The following is a 13,301-nucleotide window of genomic DNA, read 5'->3' as shown; positions in this document are numbered from 1 at the left end:
AAACAGATGGACTACAGAACAACAAACCCTAAAGAAAACCCTAAACACCATTCCTAAAGTGGTGTTTCACTGGAAACATTTTATGAGAATCCCAAAAAATAGAGTGCAAATATGCTGGAAATGTTCTAAATACACACAGGGAGGTTCTCCCTGAAGCTGATATTGAGGGTGAAGCCTCACTGCTCAGAGTTTAAGCTGACAATGTTCTTCTGTGACTCAGCATCGTGCTGACTGCACTCAGGGACCGAGTGGGAAAGCACAAGAGCCTGATAACAGGGTCGGATAGCAGATGAAATAAAAACAAATTGTGATTGTTGGCTAGGTCTGGCTTAAAAAAGAAAAAAAAAAAAGAAAAAAAAAAAGGGAAGTCAATATCCCAAATCCCGAATTCCCAGAACACCCTGCCAAGGAAAACCATTAAAAAGAAAAAAATTGTTTATTTTAGAATACCAGTTTTGGAATACCAAGATCATTAGACATATAAAGGGGGCTGCTTAAAAAATGTCATTGATTTCCTGGATTTAGGTGCGTTCTTTGTCTATTTTCCCTGCAAATCGTATTTTCTTGCCTCACACAATCCTTGAAAGGCTGAGGCGTGATAAAGGATCATCCGCAGGTTTTGTCAGGTTGGCTTGAGGGATGATTGTCTAACACCACACCTGGCACCTGGTGGTACCTGAAGCTTGCGATCCACATGGGCATGGAAACCAAACATGTCAAGAAGCTTTCTTTCTCACTGGAGATGGCAGGCAGGGTGAGGCAGTTAGGAAGGGGATCCCTGCAGGACCAGGGCAATACCATCAGCTGTGCCCCACTTCTTCAAGCCCCTCTCAAGAAACGGGCTGAGGGGTCTCACAGCAGGATGACGGTGCTGGAGTGCCACTCTGCTCCATGCATTGGCTTTTCCTTTATCCCCATGGTAGGGTTTATTTGGAATCATCAGTGTGGGACATAAGAAGCCAGGCCACGCGAACATCTGATGTTTAACAAGCCCAACAGCTGAAGGTGCACTTGAGGCAAGGTGACCCGTGGGATCAATCCAGGCTGGCAATAAAGAGCAGCTCTGGGAGAAGGACTTGAGGATAATGCTGGCGAGGCCTTGGCACAGGTTGCCCAAAAAAAACTACGACTGCTCCATCCCTGATGTGTCCAGAATGGACGGGGCTTGGAGCAAGCTGGTGTAGTGGAAGGTGTCCCTTCCCACGGCACGAGGAGGGAGTGGGCAATCTCTCGGGCCCATTCCCCGCAGGCCATTGCCCGTCTGTGCTGCGATCCCACCCCTCGCGCTCCCCCAGCCCCGCACTCGAGGGCAGCGGGCGGCGCTCTGACCGGGGGCGGCGCCTCCGCCGCGCTCCCCTCAGGCGGTCCCGCCCCCGCCGCGCGCTCCCATTGGCTGATCCTCCCCGCCGCGCGCTCCCATTGGCCGCTCCGCCCGCCCGTCCGCCGCGGTTTGTTTGGTCGCGTGGACCTGTCAAACCCAGCGGGGGTGGGGGGGGGCGGGGGGGGTGACACAGAGCCCGGCGGCGACAGCGAGGAGGGTGGGGCGCCCCCCCCCGGCGCGGTCCCACGTGGCAGCGCCCAGCGCCCCGACGGGACGAGCAGGACCCCCCCCTCAGAGCGTCCCGTGTGGCCCCCCCGGCGCGGGGCCAGCGACATCCGGGCCCTCGGCTCGCCCCCGCCGCCGAGCCGCCCTCAGCCGCGGGCCAGCGCCGCCGGACGGGGCGGGCGGTGCCGCGGTCCCCGCCGCGCTCGCCGCTTGTGCGTCCGTCGCCATCCGCCGCCGCTTTGCCCCCTCTTCGAGGTGCGCGGAGCCGCCCCGCCCCGCCCCGTCCCGTCCCGCGCTGCGCTGCCCGCGGATCCCTCCCTGCCGATTTCGTTTTAGACGGTAGGTCTAAAATTTTATTTATTTATTTATCTATTTATTTTCTATTTAAAAATAATTCTCTGTTTTCATCCCCTCCCGGAATTGCCGGGTGGGAACCTCTCCCTCCACCGACGGGGGTGAGCCCCGAGCGGGTCCCTCCATCCATCCCCAGCCCCGCCGGGACCCTCCCGCGGGGCGGCGGCAGCTCCCCCCTTCCTTCATCTGCCCTCCCCTCCCGTCCCCTCCCTCCGTCCCTCCCGGTGCCAGGGGACCGTGCCCGGTGCTCCCGCTGGGTCCCCGAGCTGCAGAGGCAGCATCACTCGCGGGCAGCGCTGCTGTCGCCGCCGCTCCAGGTCGGGCATTCCCCCGTTCTTCTTCTCCAACGGTCGCTAGTTTTTGTTGACTAATGGCTATTATTTTTCTTTTTCCTGATTAATTACTATTAGTAATTTTTATCATTATCCCCTGGATCGTGGCAAAACTTTTCGCCCGACTTCCCTGCTGCCTGCGGGGGCTGGCGGTGCAGCCGGTGCGGTCCCGCTCCGCCAAGCGCTCCCTGACGTTTGGCATCAACTTACAGGATCGGCTTTTCCTTGCAGCGAAGAACGGGATGCGCGGGGTGATCCCGCCCCGTCCCGTCCTGCCTCATCCCATCCTTTCTCCTCTGACCCCGGACGGTTCGGGATCGCCCCGTTGCCGGGAATCCCTCTGTTTTTAGCCCGGTTTTTACCCAGCTGCTGCCCGTGCCTGTGAGAACTGGGAGGCGACTGTGGCTCCTGTCCAGGGTGACACCTCGGGCGAGGTGATGCTGGAGAGCCTCACGCTGTGTCACCGTGTCTCCTAGGTTTGCCTGGCGCAGGATCATCCCCCGGACAGCCCCGCATCCCGGCGGCAGCACCGAGACTCGGCGATGCGGTACGTCTGCTGCTGCGGGCAGGAGCGGGGCTTCCCGGAGCACGGGGGTCTTGTCTGTGTGCCCCGGGCTGTGGGGCTCAGGGACAGGTGGGCCTGGAGGAGAGTGTCCCTCGGATGGGCACAGTCCACGTGTGGGGGGTGTGGGGCAAGCATCCCAGGGATGGGCACAGTGCTAAACCCAGATTTGGGGGGTGTGGGATGGTAATTTCTGGGATATGCTCAGTGTGGGGTGTTCATCCTTGGGATGTGCCCAGTGTGGGGTGGTCATCCGTGGGATATGCTCAGTCCCGGTGTGGGGAGTGTGGTAATTTCTGGGACATGCTCACTGTGGGGTGATAATTCCTGGGATATACTCTGCGTGGGGTGGGGAGTGTGAGGTGATGATCCCTGGGATATGCTCAGTGTGGGGTGATGATCCCTGGGCGGCCCCTGGTGTGCTGTGAGCATCCCTGGGATGTGCTCAGTTCCATTAGGGGTGAGCATCCCAGCTGGCATGGGTGCTTTTACAGCTCCCTTGCCGTGGCAGCAGCCGTGGTATCCCCAAATGTCCCTGCTGTCCCCTGGCTGCGTGCGCTGTGCAGCAGGAGAGGGAGCTCACACCCAGCGGGCTAAACAGGAGGGGGACGGGGGTCCTGGGAGCCCCCTGCCCGCTGAAAGAGGGGAACCCCCTTCCTCCAAGCCCCCCTTTCCACCCAGCCCTCTCCGCAGCTTCAGCGCTGAATTTCCTCCGAGCCCTCCTGCCCGTATTGTGCTATTGATTGCTGAGCTGAACTTCCTCCCGAAATCATTAAAGCTTAAAAAATTGATGGCACAATAGAGCCCTTTATTAGCCACATAACTTTTCTTGCTTTCTTCCTTTCTTCTTAGGGCTGCTTTTTTTTTTTTTTAATCAACACAAAAGGGCAGAGCCTGAGCTCAGATTTGTGTCCTGTGTCCCTGTGAGAGCTGGGCAGCGTGCCCTCCTCCACCCCAGCTACCCATCAGCACAGCCGTGCCAGGCTATTTATTAGGAAAAATGGCAAAGATGGAATCGATGTGTGCAGGTCTTTTTTTCTTTTCTCCTTTAATCCCAGCCTCCTCTCTTTGCAGCCTACTGATAGGTCTATTTATTTGTGCTCTTGTAAATGAAAATATTTGAATGGGGACTGTAATATTTTATTCCCTGTCATGTCTATCCTTCGGTCTAATGACGGCTGAGTTCTTGCGTGGTATTAACTTACCATTTTAGTAGCAGTTGAGTTTTCCTGAAGGAAATCCCTCTGGGCTGGCCATTACTGTGTCATTGTATAACGCAGCAGAAAGATGGATTACCTGGATGGATCTCCTCCAGCGTGACTTCACCAAGTGACAGGCTTCAGCTAATTTATCCCCGCTCCTGTTGCAATTGTTGGGATGGGGTTTATAGCTTCTAGGAAATATTTGCAGAGTCTCCGGGCGTACAATTGTAAATACAGGCACTGATTTGCCAGGTGGGACTGCTGGCAGCATCCTGCTTCACTGTGAAGCCCCAGCTCCTGGATCCAAGTTAACCCCTATGAGTTCTCCTTTCGTGGGGAAATACAAAGTTTTTACTTTTTCTGGTTATTCAGAGCGGCTTTAAGATATGTTTTAGTGCATCTGAGTAGAGGCAAGAGAAGAGGCAGGAAAAAAAGTACATTTCTGTGTGTGAGTGTGTTCAGGTGTTAAATAAATCTCATGATTTCAAAGCCAATATAGCATTTTGTTGAAGGATCCCTCAGCAGTCCTGTGCTGGAGCGGGGATTGAAAGTCATGTAGAGGGGACACTGCCTGGCTGCATGGCCTTGGGCCAGTCATTTATCTTCTCTGCTGCAGTGTCAGTATCTCAGGAGCATGGCTGCCTGTGCTGGCCCATTTTGTGCTAGCCCTGTCTCAATGCTGCACATTGTCCCTGTCCTCCTCACCACAGCTTTCATGAGGCACCCTGTTACTTTTAATGCATTGCATCAGGCTGGAGACCCTTGAGTGCAAAGTCGTTCCCCCCCCCCCCCCCAGAATGCTTCCCTGCTAGGACAGGAGCAATGGGTGCATCCTTCTGTGCTGCCTGCTTGTCAGAAAAAAATCAGATTTGTTCTGGGTAATGCCATCCACTCTGTGTGCCCCCAGTTTGTCATCCCTGCAGAATATGGCGTGCTGCTGCTGAAATGATGGAGCTGTAGAACAAGAATAGCTCAGAGCGGTTTGTATTTGCAGATGACACTGAACTGAGTGTGGTTGACGTGCCTGAGTGATGGAATGTCATCGAGAGGGACCTGGGCAAGCTCGAAGTGAAGTGGGCCGAAAGGAGCCTCATGAGCAGGGCCATCTTCAACTATACCTGGTCGCTCCAAGGCCCATTCGTCCTGTCCTTGGACACTTCCAGGATTCTAGGGGCAGCCACAGCTGCTCTGGGCACCCTGTGCCAGGGCCTGCCCACCCTCCCAGCCAGCAATTCCTAATTCCCAATCTCCCATCTGTGCCTGCCCTCTGGCAGTGGGAGCCATTCCCTGTGTGCTGTCCCTGCCTGCCTTGTCCCCAGTCCCTGTGCAGCTCTCCTGGAGCCCCTTGAGGCCCTGGCAGGGGCTCTGAGCTCTCCCTGGAGCTTCTCTTGTGCAGGGGAACAGCCCCAGCTCTGCCAGGCTGGCTCCAGAGCAGAGGGGCTCCAGCCTGGCAGCAGCTCCATGGCCTCCTCTGGGCTGGCTCCAGCAGCTCCACATCCTTCATGTGCCGAGGATTCCCTGAGGAATGAAGCTGAGGAAGGTTGACTCCAGGTGGGGTCTCATCAGAGAGGAGAAGATGCAATTAAAATTTTGAAAAAAAAAAAAAAAATTAAATTGAAAAGGTCTGAGAGTGCCTAGACTGGGGCTTTGCAGTAATCAAGACCAGGTGCCTGAAGACAAATTTGGGATCTTAGTCTGTGTGAAACCCTTCCCCTTCCTGGCTTGCCCAGGGTATCCCTGTAGTCCCAACCTCTGCCCCTTTGCAGTGGCACCTTCTCCTCAGCAGTGAGGACTTTCTGTTCTCTTCTCTTCTCTTGCCACGCTCCAGAAGCTTATACAATTTTTTTGGCGCTTTTCCCTGAAGTCATTATTCTGGGTAACATGGCTTGTTTGTTTATGCTTTTTGGTTTTAATCATACTTCTTTTTTTTTATATAATTTATTTATTGTGTCTGAAAAGCTTCAGGGCTTCCTTTCTACTCCCCCACTCCCAGATGGTCGCCTATTAAAAAAACCAAGGAAATATTAGAATAAAAAAGGAAATAGTTTGGTTCTGTTATGAATGAAGTTTGGCTTTTCCAGAGCGGGTATGGGAGAGAAACAGAAGGGTAAAGAAGGAAGGATCAGGTGTGTTTGGAGGGAAAAGTGTGTCCTGCCCTGTATTTTCAGCTCTGCTGAGTCTGTGCCACTCATTTTACAGCACTCCTATGGAAAGGGATCCAGTTCTTGCTTTGCCTTTTATCTCACCACGACCAGCTCAAAGAAGCAACAGTCACTCGAGTTGTCATTCATCTGTTTCATTTATTTAATGGGACACTAGTTCTCCATTACTGTCACTGGGATGTGCCTTGCTTATTTACATAACCTGGTTGGTTGAAAAGTCTTTGCATGGGGGTTTTTTTTGGAAGAGCAAGAAGCAGGTGGGTGGGGAGTGGTGGTCCTTGTCAGGCTGCTGCCTCCTCCAGCAGTTCTCCAGCACCAAAGGGAGTTGCTCCAAGAGCAGCTCAGAAGAAAGAGCTAAAAGGGTGGGGAAGCGCTGCCTGTCCAAGTGGCAAGGACAACCAGGAGCCAGCTCTGCTGCTGTTGCAGTCTGTGTTACAATTCCTAGGGAGCAGCACTGGGATATTGGCAGACTTTCATGCCTTGGAGGTCCTGCCCACCCTGGTGACGCTTTTTCAGGTGTGGCTCTGTGTGGCAGGAGCTTGGTGGATGTCCACATGCAGGTGCTTCATGGGGTGAGCACAGGAGCTGGCACAGTGGCTGGCATGAGCTATCCCACATCCCCAGGGGTGCTGGTGGACCATGTCAGCCTGCTTCTGGACATTGTGCTGGCTTCATCAGGGCCATACCTTGGCAGACCATAGCTGGGGTATTGCAAATCCAGCTGCTGCACTGCTCCCCAGCAGCAGGGCTTGCCTGCTGCCTCAGGGTGCTTTTGGAGCAGAGGAGAGCTGTGGGCTGATAGCATCTCATCCTGCTGGTCCCTACAAACCAGCACTGGGGCATGTGTTTATTGCTTCTGTAGGAAGGCAGGTCTCCAGGGCAGCTAGGGAGGCTGTCACAGCTAGGACAAGCCACAGGGACAAGATGAGATGGCCTCAAGTTGCACCAGGGCAGTTTAGATTCCCTATTAGTGGAAATTTCTTCATGGAAAGTATTGGCAAATGTTGACATGGTCTGCCCAGGGCAGTGGTGGAATCCCCATCCCTGGAGGGATTTACAAGCCATGTGGATTTACAAGCCATGTGGATGTGGCACCTGGAGATAATGGGTTAGTGGACTTGCCAGTGCTGGGGAAACAGTAGGACTCAATTTTAGAAAGCTTTTCCAGCCTTAAAAAAGGAATTCTGTGGTTCATTGGTCTGGGACGGGCTTGAGCTGCTGGCCTGAGATGCTGGCCTATAGTTCCTCATGGTTTAGGTGTTTTGGTGGCACACACCTCTGTTTGAAAGAGGACATGGTGGGCCCATGTTATGCCACAGATGGGGCCTATGTGCCTCTTTTGGTTAAACAGGTGCTCTGTGCATCAGAGCTGTTTGCTTTGCTGGGCTTTTCCTTGGGATTTGAGGACATTCTCTGCCTTTACAGCCATTCCCCAGCAACACCACCAGGATGCTTCCTGTTCTTCTGTGCAATCTGTAGAGCTGCTGTTGTCTCTTGCTGCTGCTGTCAGGCTGCATATTGATGGCACAGCCTCAGTCATGGCTGGCACCTGAATGAATTACAGCAATACAAATAAATAAGAGAAGAAATAGTATTTGCGAGAGCAATGGGTTGAAGATCTAACATTTATGCAGCGCCATTCATCAGAAATGACACACAAATGCTCTGTAAACTCTCACATGCACATAAAATGCTGCACTCAGGCTTCAGGGTAGTGTCAGCTGTTTAATAACAAAGCTGCACTATGGTTCAGGACCCGAAATGCAAAATTACTTCTTCTTCTTGTAGCTGCAGGGAAAATTTGGGTCCACAGATAGCGTGAACCCTATCAGAAACTATTGGATACCCTGATGGACATAGTGTGGACATTTTATTTATGTTTTCGGTGGGTAAAATCAGCAGCTCTATGGTTTATCTGAAAGCTATTGCCTTTGCCAGCCAAGAGAATTGGTCTCCTTTGGGTTGTGGGGTGCATGATGCTCTAGAAATTTTTAGAATGGTTTGGGCTGAAAGGGACCTTAAAGGTCACCCAGTCCCATCACCTGTAATGGGCTGGGACAAATTCCACTATCCCAGGGTGCTCCAAGCCCTGTCCAACCTGGTCTTGGACACTTCCAGGGATCCAGGGGCAGCCACAGCTGCTCTGGGCACCCTGTGCCAGGGCCTGCCCACCCTCCCAGCCAGCAATTCCCAATTCCCAATCTCCCATCTGTGCCTGCCCTCTGGCAGTGGGAGCCATTCCCTGTGTGCTGTCCCTGCCTGCCTTGTCCCCAGTCCCTGTGCAGCTCTCCTGGAGCCCCTTGAGGCCCTGGCAGGGGCTCTGAGCTCTCCCTGGAGCTTCTCTTGTGCAGGGGAACAGCCCCAGCTCTGCCAGGCTGGCTCCAGAGCAGAGGGGTGGCCTTTGTGCTGTGGGACCTCTTGGACTCTGTTCCTGGTGGCAGGAGCCTTTCCAGTGTTGTAGGAGCCCTTCTCATTGCATTGTGTTTAAGAGTACACATCAGAAGAGGAAGTTTGGAGGGAGGAGAAAAGTTTACTTCTTATCCCCCCACCCACTTTTTTTTCCCATTTTAATAAAGAAATCCTATTTTTACATGTTTGTTTGCTCTGGCCTTCTCTTTTCTCCAGGCTTTGTCTAGCGTGAGACCTGAAGATTTGCATGCTTGATCAAATCTGATGGCAGTAACCAAATCAGCATTAACAAATGTAGGGACCTCAAGGTAACTGGCAGGAGATGAATTCCATGACTGCCACAGAGATGAGCCTTTCTGTAGAGCCTGTTGTGCCTTGGCACAGGGGCACGAGTCAGAAGCCACTGGCAAGTTTGAAATATGGATCCCTTTGGGGCCTTTGTTTTTAGGTTGCCTTGCTCTCTGGTGAGCCTGTGATCAAAGGGAAGCCGAGAAAAGGGTGGGCAGGAGCATGGTGACCTCCACCAGCTCAGCAGGCTGAAGTCCAGAAGATGTGAGAGAACATATTTGGGGTATTCATGTTGCTTCTGAGCATCTTGGTTATGAATTAAACAGGGGAGAAGAGAAGCGTGATTGTTGGTAGTCACTGAGGCTGCTCAGCAGGGATTTGTGGCCAGTGCTCTTACTGGTCAGCCTGGCCTTTGTGAACTGTCCTCTTCTTTGGATGTTTCCAGTTTGGAGTTTCTTTTTGGGGCTGGAATTCCATGCTGGCAACCTTCATCTTCTCTCCAACCCAAAGCCTCCAAGCATTGTGATCATTTGGGCTGTCCTGTGCAGGGCCTGGAGTGGGCCTTTGATGGTCCTTGTGGGTCTTTCCAGGTCAGGGTATTTATTCTGTTTTTCTATGATTGGTTCAGAGCTGGTGCTGGCTGGTGCCCTGGATTAATTAAATTAATGTCTGATATGCAGTTGTTTGTTTTCCCCATGAGAAGATAAACACTTCTTGGTCAGCCTGATCAGAAGCACAGAGTTGCCATGTGAATTGTAAGCAAGACACAGGCAACAGGGTTTCTTTCAACTGTTTCAAGCTATTAGGCTGTAAAATGAGTCCTTGCATAACATGTAATTAATGCTGCAGTGCATTAATTTCCCGTGTTCAGGTTTTAAGGTTAAAGTGACCCAGGATAGACAGGCTTCACTGAACAAACATGGACATTTAAATTAATGGTATTAGGTTAGAAATGACCCATTTTAGGGTTCCTCTTCAAAATATGAAAAAGAGTGTTTGACTTTTTGTGATGCTGATGTAACTTGAGTATCCCATTTAAGTAGATTTGTCTCTACCTGTATGTACAGACTCATGTAGCACCGTGTGTGTTATGTTTTGATCCCTTTTTAAATGCCTTCTATAGAATGGTTTGGGTTGGCAGGATTCTCAAAACTCATCCAGGACACCTTCCACTATCCCAGGTTGCTCCAAGTCTTGTCCAGCCTGGCCTTGGAAACTTCCAGGGACAGAGCAGCCACAGCTTCTCTGGAAAACCTGTGCCAGGTCCTCTCCACCCTCACAGGGAAGGATTTCTTTGTAACATCTAATCTAAATTTAAAACTCTGACTTTAAAACCTATCACTACAAACCCATGTGAAAAGTGCCTTTCCATCTTTTTTGTAAGCTCCCTTTAAATATTGAAAGGAGCATACCTGTGGGTCTTCAGGAGGAACAGAGAAGCAGATCATTTTACCTCCTCTAAAATAGTCTAAAAATGGGGTGCTATGTGTAGCACAGCTGAAAGTAGACATTTTTTTTTGGGTCACCTCGATTGGAAGCCTGGTGTGCTTGAAAACTATATAAAAGAAAAAGTTCTCCAAATCTTCCAGAAGTGCAATTCCCCCATGTTATTTTCACATGTTGCAACAATTTGTACTTTAAAGGCACCATTTTAGTAAAGCTTAGTATTGCCTCTCCTGCGTTTTAGACTCGCATAGTTGTGCAAGAGATAATTGCCTGTTTGGGAGACAAAAAAGCTAATTTTGCCTCAGGCCCTGTACTTTTTCATAACAAAATTGGTCCTTGTTGGGAAGCAGCTTGCAAGTGGTGAGAGTGTGGATGAGTCTGGAGGGGCACAAATGGGTGGATGATGTGTAGGTGTGGTTTAAACAAAAACAAAAAAAGCCAAACCCCAACCCACAAACCATTTTTTCTGCCACACTCAATACTGCTGAGCAACTTTTCCTCTTGCCCTCTGCCTCATCTGATGCTGCACCATGAGCTCGTGGGGATGGGGACATCTTTGGGAGTTTTGGCGTGGGGTGTGTGCCCTCGGTGTATTTGCAGTTGTGTGTTTGCATCTCTTTTGCTCTTATGCTATTTTATTTGTATTAGGGGGTGTTTTTAAGTGGTTTCCAATCTGCAGACGTTCAGACAGTGTGCCCTGAGGCTGGTGGCTCCTTGCAGTGCTTCCCCAGGGCTCCCCACACCGCACTGGCCCCGGGGCTGGTGGTGCCTGGGGTGGCTGGGCTGACTAAGGAGTGTCTGGTGACTCATGTCCTGGGGACACCCAGGTGATTGAGATGACCCAGAGGGGTAAATCTTCCTTCCTATTGCCATCCTTCATGCTCGGGGTTGTTCTCTCCTGCTCCCCATCTCCGGCGTCTCCATCACTCTGATCTTGTGCTGTGGGTCTTCCTCTGAGTCCATCGCTGGGATGATCCTTTCCCCACCTTCCCATGGGCTCTCTTCCTCCCTCCACAGAGGCAGAGCTCACTGTCCAGCCCCATCCAGGTCAGGTCCTTCATCAGCTGAGCAAGAGGAGGCTCTGCTGCAGGCATGGCAGGTTGGCTGGCCGGCCACACCAATAGGTTATCAATAGTAATTAATTAAGAATGTAACAAGGTCGTGTATCTGCATGGAGCAGCTTTTTTCTGTGGATGAGGGATGGGTGCTGATGAGGACATTGTGGTAGGTGGCTGCTGCCTGGTTGGACTTGGGAAGGAGCTGTGCTGATGCTGCCACTGGATGCTCTTTTCCAGAGGGACTATGGTCAGGTTTTGCTCTTCCTTGGAGCTGAGCATGAGATGAGTCTTCTAGAGGGTAAAAGAGAGTCTTCCTCAGCCCAGACTGAGCACTGCAGAGCCCCATGAGTGAAGTTTGCAGCCCTTCTTGTTCAAGATTGCATCCATGTAGAAGTGGCAGATCTTCAGTCTTTTCTTAGGGTGTTCCTCAGCAGGGTGACCTTGTGCTGGCTGGTGTGATGTCAGCTGAGACACCTGCACCATTTCTGACCCTCTTCTGCTTCTAGTTTTTGTTTGCAAAAGGGCTGTTGCTCACTGGGGCTCACTCAGACCTGACACTGAAATCCCCAAGCCATGTGCTTGCTTCTGCCCATCCTCCTGTTTGCTGGTGGCAGTGATGGGATTGCACATTAACCCTTCAAAAATGAATTTAATGGGAAAAAGCCAGACTATTTCCATCAACCACCTCACTGTACAGCTTTGCAAGGCCTACTGTCCTCCACCTAATATTAAACTAATTATGGGGGTGAAGAGAAGCTTGGAAATTGTTAGTTGAAAGAGGAATAAAAGGGGAAGCACTGAGTTTTCCTTAAAGAAGAAAAAACTCTGGCATGCAGAAGAAGAGAAATATGACCTGGATATGTCTGCTGCAGTAGCTAATTTTGGGGTCTTTTTATTGTTTACAGCTTCTAACACTGAGGGCCCCAGCCAGCTGTGGGATGGACAGAAGGTTTTATAGCTCATGTAGTCAAAATATGTCCTGGTGTCTGTAAGACTGAGATCTGGGCTGAGGGGCTGCTGTGATGATTTGTACCAGCTGAAGGTAGAGGGAGCCTCATGGGCAGGGACTCCTTCCACTATCCCAGGGTGCTCCAAGCCCCATCCAGCCTGGTGTGGGACATTTCCAGGCGTGCAGGAGCAACCACAGCTGCTCTGGGCACCCTGTGCCAGGGCCTCCCCACCCTCAAAAGGAGGAATTTCTTCCTAGTATTGACCTTTTGATGTGCTCATGTGATGCAGGAGGAGAACTTGTGTTTTTGTTTTTAATGAGAGGCACCATCAGTATGGGTATGTACAATAGAGATTTTTGTCCCTTTTGGGGTGAGCTTCTTAATTTTTCTGAAAATGGATTTGTGCCTTGCTTGTTCCCATTGTGCTTGAAGTGAGGAGTGAGGGGTGGCCCAGATACAGAGAGAGTTTTGGCTGAGTAATGAAGTGTCAGTTCTGGTCCTTTTACAAGGGAAAACACAGTAGGTGAGTTATCGAAACACTGGGAAAAGGAGAAGAGATTGGAAAAAACATGTGATATGGTGGAGTGAAGCTTCAGAAGTTGTTTGCGCATTTGGATTCATGGGCTGCAGGTGAAGGATCTAGGACAAGCCTCACTTGTGTGGAACAAGGAGACAAGCCCTTGGGGACAGGATTTTCCAAGTGATGGATGCTGGGGAAACCCCACAGCTGTCGTGAAGGAGGGACCACTGATATGGGAGCAGGAGAGCTGAGACTGGAGGGGCTGGAAAGCACCCAAGTTTTGAGCTTAACCTTGGAGAAACGAGGCCAGAAAGTTTTTAAGTCTTCATTTTTCCAGAGAGTGCAGCCAGGACACTGCTGGAGCAGAGCCCTTTGGGAGACAGGGTTTGGGGAGGCCACCAGTGTGGGCACTTCGGCTGGTGTGTGCTGGGTGTCCTTGCACACAAGCAGGGCTGGGGGACACTGCCTATCC

At 51.5% G+C, this 13,301-nt stretch overlaps 1 protein-coding gene across 5 annotated transcripts in view; it reads left to right on the top strand.

The window, feature by feature from the left end:
- The first annotated feature begins 1,716 nt into the window (after positions 1–1,716).
- ZBTB7C (zinc finger and BTB domain containing 7C) overlaps positions 1,717–13,301 on the top strand; it is a 153,186-nt gene continuing 141,601 nt past the window's right edge. The window contains exons 1-2 of one of the 5 annotated variants that reach the window (XM_085566105.1): positions 1,717–1,885; positions 2,709–2,779. The gene's annotated coding sequence lies outside the window, so the exon portion shown is untranslated. Of the gene's footprint in view, positions 1,886–2,143; positions 2,218–2,595; positions 2,614–2,708; positions 2,780–13,301 lie in introns of those variants that run through there. The other 4 variants (XM_085566107.1, XM_085566108.1, XM_085566106.1 and 1 more) reach the window with 4 other exon arrangements.

Source organism: Lonchura striata, chromosome Z, assembly GCF_050655825.1.
Source record: "Lonchura striata isolate lonStrDom1 chromosome Z, ASM5065582v1, whole genome shotgun sequence".
NCBI classification, from domain to species: Eukaryota; Metazoa; Chordata; class Aves; order Passeriformes; family Estrildidae; genus Lonchura; species Lonchura striata.
This window is presented reverse-complemented; position numbering and strand designations above follow the sequence as displayed.